Below are 12,319 nucleotides of genomic sequence, written 5' to 3' on the forward strand. Positions count from 1 at the left end.
GAGTCGCTTCCTTATTGGCTTCGTCAAGGGTAGTTTTTAGCTTGGCGTTTTCTTCCTCCAGTTTGCCGACTGAAGCTAGCTTCTGTTCAACGAGTGCAGTTTTCTCATCAGCTGTTTCTGTGCGGCCGCTAGATCTTGGTCCTTTTTCGCCAGAGCTTGGTTCAGTTTCTCTGAAAGGGTCAATGCTTGGTTCAGAAAATGCAGAATGAAATCCGGTTCAGAGATAAATCAGTCGGCAAGTCTTTCTTACCAGCGGCTTCATCCTTGGCTTTCTGCAGATTTGTCTTGGCCAGCTCCAGATCGAGGTTGAGTTGAATCTGCTGCCTCTCCAGGTCAGCAAAACGAGCTCCAAGTTCACAAGATTTCTTCCAAAGAACAAGTCAATCGACAGATGAAAAGATTGGTTATGTCGGAGAGATAAAGCGTTGAAGTCAACAAATTCTAAGACTACTGCCGAATCAAACATCCAACAGTAGTCTCGGGGATTACACCCAGTGGGTGCACTTAGCGTGCCCCCACTGGTCCAGTTTTCACTCGACACGGTCTGCCCAGGTTGAGTGTTTTACAAAAAAGTTGCTCTCAGACCATAGTCGACTGCCCGCAGTCGACCACGGTCTCGGGGACTACACCCAGTGGGTGCACTTAGCGTGCCCCCACTGGTTCAGGTTCCACTCGTCATGGTCCGTCTAGGCCGTGTGAGGAAATTCCGATTCTTAGACCACAGTCGACTGCCAGCAGTCAACTATGGTCTCGGGGACTACACCCAGTGGGTGCACTCAGCGTGCCCCCACCGGTTCAAAGATTCAATCGACAACAACATAGTCAGCTCAAAGTGCAAGTTTACTTAGTGACAAGTCAAAACACCCAGTGGGTGTACAAATGCAAAACGCAGACTGACAGAAAGATTCCTCTAAGAAAGTTTTCAGGTACCATATCCTAACAGAACAAGCAGCAAGTTGAAGGGTCAGTCGGTGATCAACTAACCTGGACGTTGCTCTGAAGTGCTGAACTGGCGTCGTAAGCAGCTTGGCTAGCCTCTCGGATCATCTTCATCCGCTCCACCATAATGCTCGCTTGGCGAATAGCCTCCTTGGCAGCACCTGCTTGGTCCTCTGGGATGTGGTGTGCAGCGAAGAGTGAAGACGGATCGACTGGAGTCTGGGCAGTCGACGCCGAAGGCTGAGCACTCGTCAGCGGTATGGCAAAAGTCACAGCAGTCCGATTGGTGTCGCCGGCTTCTTGGGTCACCGGTTCCGTCACAGGCGTCGACAGAGGCGCCTTGTCGGTTGACGTCTTCCTATTTCCTCTCTTCCTGGGTTTTAGCAGTGCATCCTCATCGTCATCCGGAAGGTCAATGACATTGGGAAGAGCTGCAAAAAAGATCGATCACCAGAATTCAGTCGACCAACGAAACAGTCGAGAAAATAAAAGACAAGATTATGAGAGTGGTACTCAGATTAGAGGTGACCGCATCCTCCATTTCCTCGTCCTCATTTTTTGTAAGCAGAAGTTCCAAAGGTAGCAGCACTGCAAATTCCAGAATTCAGTCGGTCATGTCTGCTGAAATGAGTCGACTCAAATCCAAATTCATACTAAACCAAGAAATCAAGTCCAACTAATACCCGGAAGCAATGGGGATGACCACTTTGATCTTGGGCAAGGCCTTCGGCGGTTTGGATGGCGCAGCTTCCGGTTGCTTCGGTGCCTTTTCAGTCGGCGCCGGAGAGGACGTTCGAGGACGCTTTAATGTCTGCCCATATTGCGCGGTCGCTTTGCCGCAGGCGCTTGCTGGATCGTGAGTGAGCTTGGATCGCCTTTCCCTACGGGGAGGAGAGTCGACCTTTTCTTCATCGCTCGAATCGTCGCTATCTTCGTCCGCTTCACCATCAGAATGCCACTCGCCGCTCTCACCTCCGCTCGCCTCTCCCTCTGGGTCCTGCTCCTACTCCCCGTTGGGCATCGAGTACATCTCAGTCAAGGCCTGGAAGACAACAATCAAGACAGAAGTCAGTCAGATGACAGCAAACAGTTATTTGATAAATCAAGAAGACACTCGACCATTTGGAGTTGTACCTTGTCTGTTTCGTACGTGTTGTTGAGTGGAGGGATCCTCCTGGATCCCCTAGGGTTATCTTTGTTGCCAGTGATACCCCTCAGCCACTCCTCCAACGTAGCTTCATCGACTTCCTCTGGATGGATCCGAGTGGTGTCGTCAGTGCCCGAATACATCCACATCGGATGATCACGAGCTTGAAGCGGTTGAATGCGTCGCCTGAGGAAGACCTCCAACAGATCCATGCCGGTTACCCCATCACGGACAAGCTGAACTACTCGCTCGAGCAGCACCTTCACCTGTGCTTTTTCCTCTGGGGTCACTTTCAAGGCGGAGGGCTTCTCCACTCGGGCCATGGAAAAGGGGGGAAGTCCAGTCGACTGTCCTGGAGTCGGCTGGTCCTTGCAGTAGAACCAGGTCGACTGCCACCCTCGAACCGACTCGGGAAGGATCATGGCTGGGAAAGAGCTTTTACCCCTCATCTGAATTCCAAGACCCCTGCACATCTGGATCACATGCGTCCTCTCGTCACTCGGATTGGCCTTCTTGACCGATTGAGAACGACACGTGAATATGTGCTTGAAGAGACCCCAGTGCGGTTGACAACCCAGGAAGTTCTCGTACATGGACACGAAAGCAGCAAGATACACGATGGTGTTTGGGGTAAAGTGGTGGAGTTGCGCCCCAAAGAAGTTCAAGAAACCTCGAAAGAAAGGATCGGGAGGCAAAGAAAACCCGCGGTCGACGTGAGTAGCGAGGAGAACACACTCACCCTCCTGTGGCCGCGGCTCGGTCTCGTCCCCTGGGAGCCGCGCCGATTCGTGGCGGATCAGTCCCCCCTCGACCAGGTCGTCGATGTCGTCTTGGCGGATCGCCGAGCGAATCCAGTTGCCCTGGATCCAGCCGGGCGGCAGGCCGGACCTCAAGGAAGATTCGCCCCGGCCGGACTTCTTCCCCTTCGCCTTCGCCGTCGCCTTCTTTGCGCGTTCCAATGCTACCGTCTTCTTCTTCCCCATCGCAGCAGACAGAGCTCGAACGGAGCAGCGGCGCCGGGGCAGGAGCAGAAGTGGTGGAGAAAAACAGAGAAGGAAGAGGAAGAATGAGAACGTACTGTTCAAAAACCCCGGACCGACGCCTTATATGAGTTTGCTTCCGAGTGACTGACTTGTGGTCCCGGGCGATCTTAGCAAATCCCGCAACAGTCGTGCGAGCGATACGTGGCGAAAAAGGCAGCGTGGAAATCGAGGCAGCCCTGCCTTATCTAGCCCGATTGCTGCGGCCTCCTCCGCCCCACGCGCTTCCCGAAAATTCGAATCCCGCGAGATCTGCGGGCAGCAGAACAACCCGTCAGACAGAAGATTTTTTCCATATCAAGAGTCGAAGCTTAACAATGAAAGTTCACTCGACAAAACCAAGAATGGATCAAGGCGACTGAACAAGAAGTTGAAGTCATCATGATTGTTCGTTTGATCCTTGGACAAGACGTTTTCGAAGCACAAAAGTTGAATCGGAGAGATTATCAACTCCTTCTCCACTCGAACCCTGAACCATTCGGGGGCTAATGATGAAGCCATGTACCTAGGGTAGGGGCATAGGCCTGACCTAGACACCCTCCCCTAGGACATTACCCTAAAACTAGAAGCATTCGAAGAGGAGATATCATCCACTCGACCATGAGGCATTCCACTCGGAAGACTTGAAGTCACTCGACCATGGAGACTGTCACTCGACCGCCAGAAGATCTAAAGCCACTCCGCACTGCAACGGTCGGACATTACATCGTAGCTTTAATGGTCATTATGTCTCTTTATTACTAGCGTTACCAGTAATGCCCCCCTCTTGATGTACCTTAAACCCCTTGTAACGTGGGCTGGCTGGGGTCCTGGCGCACTCTATATAAGCCACCCCCCTCCACAGGCACAAGGGTTCGCACCCCTATAAACACACACATACATAATCTAGTCGACCGCCTCCGGGCTCCGAGACGTAGGGCTATTACTTCTTCCGAGAAGGGCCTGAACTCGTAAAACCCGTGTGTACAACTTCGCCATAGCTAGGATCTTGCCTCTCCATTCTTACCCCCTATTCTACTGTCAGCCTTAGTACCACGACAATCGATGCCCTAAACAGTGGGCGCTGGCTCAAAATATACTCATTGAGGACCAAAGTAGCAACCTCAACATCCTAATCATCGAACGATTCTTCAAACAATGAATATGATGTTATTGTAAACAAACTCATCTGAGCTATTCACCATGATCCTTCAGAGTGATGAATCCGTACCTCACTAGATGGAGGCAGGCGTTTAGGAGCCTCGACCCGGCAAACGGCCGAACACCTTTTGGGCGGCGACGGAGGCAGGCATGGACGAGTCCCGGCCTGGGCTGGTGAAGGGCACCATCCTTGGCCCGTCTAGGCAGTAGGTTTGTCGAGGGCCACGTGTGGTTATGTGGTGGATTCGTGGTTGGCAGGCAGGTATGGTTTCCTCCCCGACATCATTTTCTAGCGGGGGTGCCAGATCAGAAATCAGATGGAGTGTCCGGGGTGTTCCCTTGGCCTGATTCTTTCAACAACAATGGCTTCATCTTTGGTAGGCTACTTTGAAGGTTCGAAAGCTGTAGATTAGCGACGAAGCTGCATCAAGCTCAGGTGGAGAGGTGACCTGTCACATTTTCTCTTGATTGTTGCCGCGGTGGTGCTGGAGGCAGGTGACGGGTATTGGCGTCAAGCTCAATGGATTCTTCGGTCTTGATTGTGTTTTGTTTTCTTGGTTGGTGGTCCTCTGTGCAAAAGCTAAAGTCTTCTTTCTTTTTAGCTTTGTCAGGTCATTTTTACGTGGTTCGTAACTTTATCTTTATTATATGAATGAAACTTGTACTCCATCTGGTCATTTTTACTCTGCATATAAGGATTGTCTGAAATCAAACTTACTAAAGTTTGACCGTATTTATAATAAAAAATACCAACATCTACAATAATAAAGTTATACAATATGAAAATCAGAATCATGACACATCTAATGATATTGATTTCGTATTGTGAACGTTGATATTTTTTCTATAAAGTTGGTCAAACTTTACTAAGTTTGACTTTAGACAAATCTTATATGCAAAGTGAAAAGGACCAGAGGGAGTATTACGATGAAAAAAAACAGGTGCTCCCATCAAAGCTCACAAGGGTTGTACTTGTACATGCGCTGCCCAGGTCATTTTGGTGATATCCCCTCCCTCTCTGTGAAAATGACACTGGCTGCATCCCCATGACCACGTCCACGGAGACGGAGTACGGATTTTAGCCTGGTGTGATTTGTCAAACGAATCCTTATTTTTTTGACAGTCCTCTGTGTCCGTAGCCTATGTGTCTTGTTGCTGCCCGCATGATAACTGACATTAATCATTGCAGTGAAGAATGACATGGTAATCCCCAAAATTTACCCAGAGGACATGATGCATTTTCCAGAGCTCAGGAGATCAGCGTACCAATATATTAGAAGGAATTTTCTTATCCCAGGACATTTGTACCTTAAATCTTATAAGCTGAGAAATGTACTCCACTTGTATATAAAAATGGAGGGAGTAAAATATAAGATCTATTTTTTTAAATACTAAGTAAACAAAATATGGAAACTATATTTCATGATAAATCTAGTGATATTATATATATTGATAGTTTTAATGTAAAACTTGGTCAAAGCCAGAGAATTCTAGATTTTCAAAAAAATAATACTACACCTCATATATTGGAACAAAGGAAATTCTCTACTATATATTTCAGATATATATAAACCCACTTAGAAAAAGAAGTAAAATTTGGAACTTCAATATGACTGTGCGACCTGTAAAAAAAAGGATATATGCATGTACCAATAAACAGTACATGTACTGTAACTTACAATGTTCCTTTTTATTTTGTCATTTTTTTCCGATAAAGGGTGGTTTTATTGACTCAAAATATAGCATCGATGGATACAATTATAATGAGCTACACCCGGCCTCTGCATAATTAGGATGCACACAGCCAACACAAACCCACACACACAAAGAAACACGCTAGCAAAGAGCTAAGTCATACAAGACCAAAGCTATGCCTAGCAAAGAAAATATAAATTCCCGAAGCGATAGAAAGAGAGATTGACAATGTATAGCGACAACCATCAAACCAACTATCTCATGACAACGCAAGGACTACGAGAGAGCTTCTTCAAAAGCGACGCCTCCAGGAACACTAGTAGAAAACATGGCTTTGGTTCGGGCAGAAAAGAACATTAATCCCGGTTGCATTACGAACCGGGACTAATATGAGCATTAGTCCCGGTTCGAGCGGCTAGGGCACCATACATGCATTAGTCCCGGTTCAAATGGGACCTTTAGTCCCGGTTGGTGCCACGAATTGGACTAAAGGGTGCGATGCCCATTAGTACCGGTTCGTGGCACCAACCGGTACTAAAGGTTAGACATTTAGTCCCGGTTCGAGCCACCAACCGGTACTAATGGGATTTGAGGCATTAGTACCGGTTCATGGCACGAACCGGTACTAAAGGTCAAACTATGGTCAAACTACTTATTCAAGAAGTATTAGTGTTACTAAATAATTATTCAAGAATATTAGTGTTACTAAATAATTATTTCAGTTTTTTTGAATTTTGGTCAAATCTGGTCAAACTATGGTCAAACTGTGGTCAAACAATGGTCAAACTAATTATTCAAGAAATATTAGTGTTACTAAATAATTATTTCAGTTTTTTTGAATTTTGGTCAAATTTGGTCAAACTGTGGTCAAACCATGGTCAAACTATGGTCAAACTACTTATTCAAGAAATATTAGTGTTACTAAATAATTATTGTTTTTTAGAAAAATAGTTTCAAACTCAAACAGTGAAATGTGTGACTTCATGCTCAAGCTAAATTCCTGAGGGTTAATAGGATTGACATCTTACTATTGTCAGGAAAACAACAAGTGCAGACTTGGAAACGAGGGAGAATAGAACCCGGAAGTTAAGCATGCTCAGGCTGGAGTAGTGAGAGGATGGGTGACCGTCCGGGAAGTTAGATGATTTGGAATGATGAGGGGTGATTAGAGATTAGAGGTTAAATTGGGCAGTGATGAGGGGTGATTAGAGATTAGAGGTTAAAATAATTCAGAAATTTGAAAATCAAAAAAAAATTAAAAAAAAAATTCATATTTTTTTTAGAAAAAAATCATAAAATTTCCTTTAGTACCGGTTGGTGTTACCAACCGGGACTAAAGGTGGACCTCCAGGCAGCGGCCACGTGGAGGGCCTTTAGTCCCGGTTCGTGTAAGAACCGGGACTAAAGGGGAGGCTTTAGTAACGACCCTTTAGTCCCGGTTCCAGAACCGGGACTAAAGGCCCTTATGAACCGGGACTAAAGGCCCTTTTTCTACTAGTGGAAGGGAACGACACACAAGTGACGTCGTCGCCGAATCCAACACGTGAAGGTTAGATCATGGGTTTTCACCCTGAAGATCAAGTCTGAGCAGATTCCGAGCAATGCCTTCAACAAGGTAACAACGTCAAAAACGCTGCCATTGCCAGGTTTGACCAAAAAGAGGCCAACCTTGGGGTTTCACCCCGGAGCTCAAGACCGGGCACTTGAGATGCGCCACCCAATTGAATTCATCCTGCGATATCTCCTCCACTTGCCACGATCACAGCCGTAGCAATCGCGCACGAACATCTGAACATGCCCACATACTGTCCCGCTACAAGAGCTGCTCACCACAACACAGCGAACTCATTGACAAGGGAAGAAGGCCACCGACACCGCCAAAATCCCAATGGGACACTCCAGAGGCTCTGCACCATCTTCCAAGTGGCAGACACTGGCTTATCTATATTAGACGACACCACCATGTACCGCCACAATCTCTGCCGTCCTCGCCCGCGGTAGCAGATGAACTAAGGTCACTAGCCGATATCATCTGCGATCGCCAACCAGCCGAGGTCATGACCACGGGATAGCACCAGCCATCCAGCTTCTTCATTGACCAACAACGGGTCAGATTGTGCCTCCTTGCCGGCTGCCCGGGATATGAGTCAACCGCAGATCACGGCCACGCTCCTACACCCAATAGGCATCTGGAGGAGCAGTGCCGGACGTGGAAGCCAGCTCTCGAAGACGGGAGGCACCGCGACAGCGGCTCCCTTTCCTCCACCACATGGAGTGCCTGCCGCATGATGTTAGGAAGAGGGGGAGGCACGCTAGCGCTTGGCCGTCGACCATCCGCAAGTCAGCGCCTGAGGAACCGGTCATGGGGATCTCGAAGATGCAATGCATCACGGCAGTTCCCTTTCCTCCTCCACATGGAGCGCGTGCCGCACGCCGCTAAGGAGAGGGGGAGGCATGCTTGTGCGAGGTCGCCATGCATCCGCGAATCGCTGCTGCGCGGCTGCAACAACTACCATCATTGCCTCAAGTCGCCGGCTAAAACAAAGCTTTTCATCATCCAAATCGCCTCAGGAACGGAGCCCCGCCGCCACCGCCGCGGGCTGTGCGGGCCAGCTGCGTGGAGCTGGTCGGCGGCGGCGAGGTGACGGCGCACGAAGGTGCCGGAAAGAGCGGATCGGCTCGCCCCCCGTCGCCCACGCGGACGACGCGGGGGCAGTTTTTTCAGATTTAAAATAAACGTTTTTTCATTTTTGTAGAAGTCACATACGGTCATGTTTAAGTTATAAATTTTATACGCACATACCTTTAGGGAAAGTACTGTGGTGAACATGCTTCCACAAACATACATTATGAATAAAATCCAAAAAAAATAGTAAAAAATTCAAACATTTGTAAATGTTTAGGTTATCAAATTTGGTCGACTGTTCTACTCACGTGTGACATCTGGTGAAGAAATGACACCCGTGGTATTCTTTAGCGAACAAAATAAAACTAGATCTCCAAATTACTTTAAACATGACATTTTTTATAGCACCAAAAATTTCATTTATGCCTAGAATACCACGGGTGTCATTTCTTCGCGATACTCTTGATACATGTTAGAACTAGTTATTTTTGTGACATTTTTATTACTATTTTACTATTCATAATGACTGCGGCTGGAACCATGTTGTTCAAATCACGTGCATAATTTGATTCATAACTTATAAAAACTGATAGCCCATATTTTAGAAAAACAAATTCGGAACTACTGGAACCATGTGCGGTGGTTCTGTTTCCACACTCCTACATCTATATATACATGTTGGACAACTGAAGACAAGTCCACGGACCAGGGTTATGCATACAACTCATAAGAAGAGGCAGAAGCTTTTGTGTATAATACACGTAGATATGTTGATGAGATAGTGTCATGCAGAAATGACTAGATGTACTCTTTCCGTCCTAAAGGGCATCTCCAAGACGAACCCGCAAATCACCCGCATCCGTCCGGATCACGCTTTCTGGACGGCGGAAGCCATCCAATGCGAGACTGTATCGGTCCGCGGGGTGGTCTGGAAGTGTTTTCTTCCATAAACCGGAGACAAACGAGGGGGAGGTTTGCGGCAGTCCGGACTCCGACACCCCTAGCCCGCCGAAAACCCTTCCCGGAGCCTACGACTCCATCCTCCCCATTTTTCCTCCTTCCTTCTTTCTCTCTTGCCTTCGCCGCCGCTCCACCATCCCGGCCGTCACGGCACACCCCTACCGGAACTCTACTTATCCGTCACCTCCAGCGCTCCAGCAGGGCTCACCACGCTTCTCCTCCATTGCCGTTCAACCCCTGTCCTCCGACCGCCCCGCCAGGTACCATCCGCTACTGCTATACTCACCATGCCCGACAACTGTTCGATGAATCACCAGAGCTAAAAACTGTTTTCCCTTCTTCTTTCTAGCAATGGATTCCGGTTTGGAGTACATATACAAGCAGTATGTTGAGGCGTCCGACGGCTCGTCGGACGAGGAGGAGTACTCCGATGAGACGGCGATGATGCAGGCGGACATTGAAGACGCGGAGCGTGCGGAGGAGCATGTTCTCAATTTCAAGGGCTCGATCAAGGGTCATCGAGTGCTCAAACGCAATAGGCGCGCGGCCATTTGACATTGATGGCCGACTACTTTGCCCCCAATGCACTATTCACTGATCATTTTCGCCTGCGTTTTCGGATGCGAACGATTGTCTTCGATCGTTTGTACGATGCCATCCGGTCCTACGATGACTACTTCATCTTGAAGAAGGACGCCGTGGGAATGATTGGCTTCCATGGTTACCAGAAGTGCATGACCACACACCGGATGCTTGGATATGACACGGCCGCTGATTCGTGGGACGAGTACCTACGGATGTCTGAGAGCACATGCGGAGATGCCATGGTCAGGTTTGCAACTGCCATGGTCGAGGTGTTCGGACCTCAGTACCTAAGAGAACCAACTATGGCAAATACTGAGAGACTCTTGGCAATCTTAGAAGCAAGAAGTTGGCTATGTTTGCTTGGATCTCTTGATTGCATGCATTGAAAATGGAATAACTGCCTGAAAGGTTTACAAGGGCAATAGCAGCATCATGTTAAGAAGTCCAATCTTGAAGCAGTTGCATCACAGGACCTTTGGATGGCACGCTTTCTTTGGCTTGCCCGGGTCTCACAGTAACATCAATGTGCTGCAGCAATCGCCGTTGTTTGCGAGGCTGACTGAAGGAAAAGCTCCTCCTTGCCACTATACTTTCAATGGACATGAGTACAACATGGGCTACTATCGGGTTGACGGTATCTATCCTCCGTGGGCTACCTTTGACAGCACCATCTCTAAGCTAGTTGGCCAGAAAAAGGCTCACTTTGCCCAAAGACAAGAAACAGCTAGCTAGAAAGGATGTCGAGTGGGCATTTGGAGTTCTGCAGGCCCGTTTTCCAGTTGTTCGTGGACCTGCTAAACAATGAGATCCGAAGACCTTGTGGGAGGTGATGACATGTTGTGTGATCATATATAACATGATTGTAGATGATGAGAGCGACAATGCTGCCGTAGCTCTGGAATTTGAGAACATGGTAGATCCTATCCAACTTTCAGATCAGAACCCGGCCACATTTGCAGAGTTTATTCAAATGCATTAACAAATTCGGCATCGACCAACTCACGAGCAGCTGAAGGAAGATCTGATTGAGCATCAGTTAGCGGTTAAAGGGGACAACAATTTTGGGATATAATATCTGAACTTTTTAAAATTTGAACTACTGTCGCATGCGGCTATTTGAATGTTTGTACCCTTTGTATGCGGCTATTTGATCGTGCGGACTTAAAAAAAGAGAGGAAGGTCGGATGTATGCGGCTACGGTTGGATGGCGGCCTCCCTAATCCATGTCCGCGGATTGGTCGTGTCCGCGAATGGATGCCGGAAAAAATTTGCGGGTTAACATTGGGATGCCCTAAGAGCGTTTTTGCACTACATTAGTATGTTTCCTGTTCCTTAAAGCGACCAAATTAATCATTTGATTTTTAAGATCTCATCAGCAGGCGAGGGTTCCACCTGTCGCGCTAAAAACAAACTATTCAATTTTTGAGGAAACGAATCATCACGTCACAGGCGAAGCTACATTGAGTTTTTACTACATTTTGCAGAGCACAACAGGAAGCAGCAGCAGCGGCGGCAGCAAGAATATTAAAAATAAGGCCGCTCCTTCGCTGCTATCCCTTGGATCAATGCCGCCGAGAGGCAGCAGAACGTTGAAAAGCCGCATACAACTGCGCCCCGGTGCAGTGACAACAACTATACCTTGGGACCCTCTCTCTCTCTCGCTCGCTCTCTCTCTCTCTCTCTCTCTCTCTCTCTCTCTCTCTCCGTCTGAGACCAGCGCGTTGTGCATGGTGTGCGGGCAGACTGACCATGGAAGAAGAAACAAGCATGGGAACAGAAGGGGTCGGCATTGACCTGTTGCGCTCAACAAGGGAAGCAATGGGACAGAGAAGTTAATAGCACTTTTGAGGGAACGTTTTATCATCATGGTATTTCCTCCTTCCGCTGTAGGGTTAGCTGCTTAATGCTGTTTGGTCATGGTGAAAGAATCTAGTGACTGGTCTTGAGGGAAACAAGCTAATGTGCAAGTAGAGTTGTAGATAACTCACGGGAAAGACTTATTGCAGTAGGATCAGTCAGACAGAGGCAACAAGCAGTAGTATATACATTGTAAGGGCATCTCCAACGCTGACTCCTAAAACGGACACACTATTTGTCCGCAGACCGGTGGGGACCAATCCGCGGATACTAATGTGAGAGCTGGTCATCGAACCATATCCCTAAATGTCCTTCTATGCATGTGCATGT

The sequence above is a fragment of the Triticum aestivum genome, chromosome 7D (assembly GCF_018294505.1).
Source record: "Triticum aestivum cultivar Chinese Spring chromosome 7D, IWGSC CS RefSeq v2.1, whole genome shotgun sequence".
In the NCBI taxonomy this organism is placed as follows: domain Eukaryota; kingdom Viridiplantae; phylum Streptophyta; class Magnoliopsida; order Poales; family Poaceae; genus Triticum; species Triticum aestivum.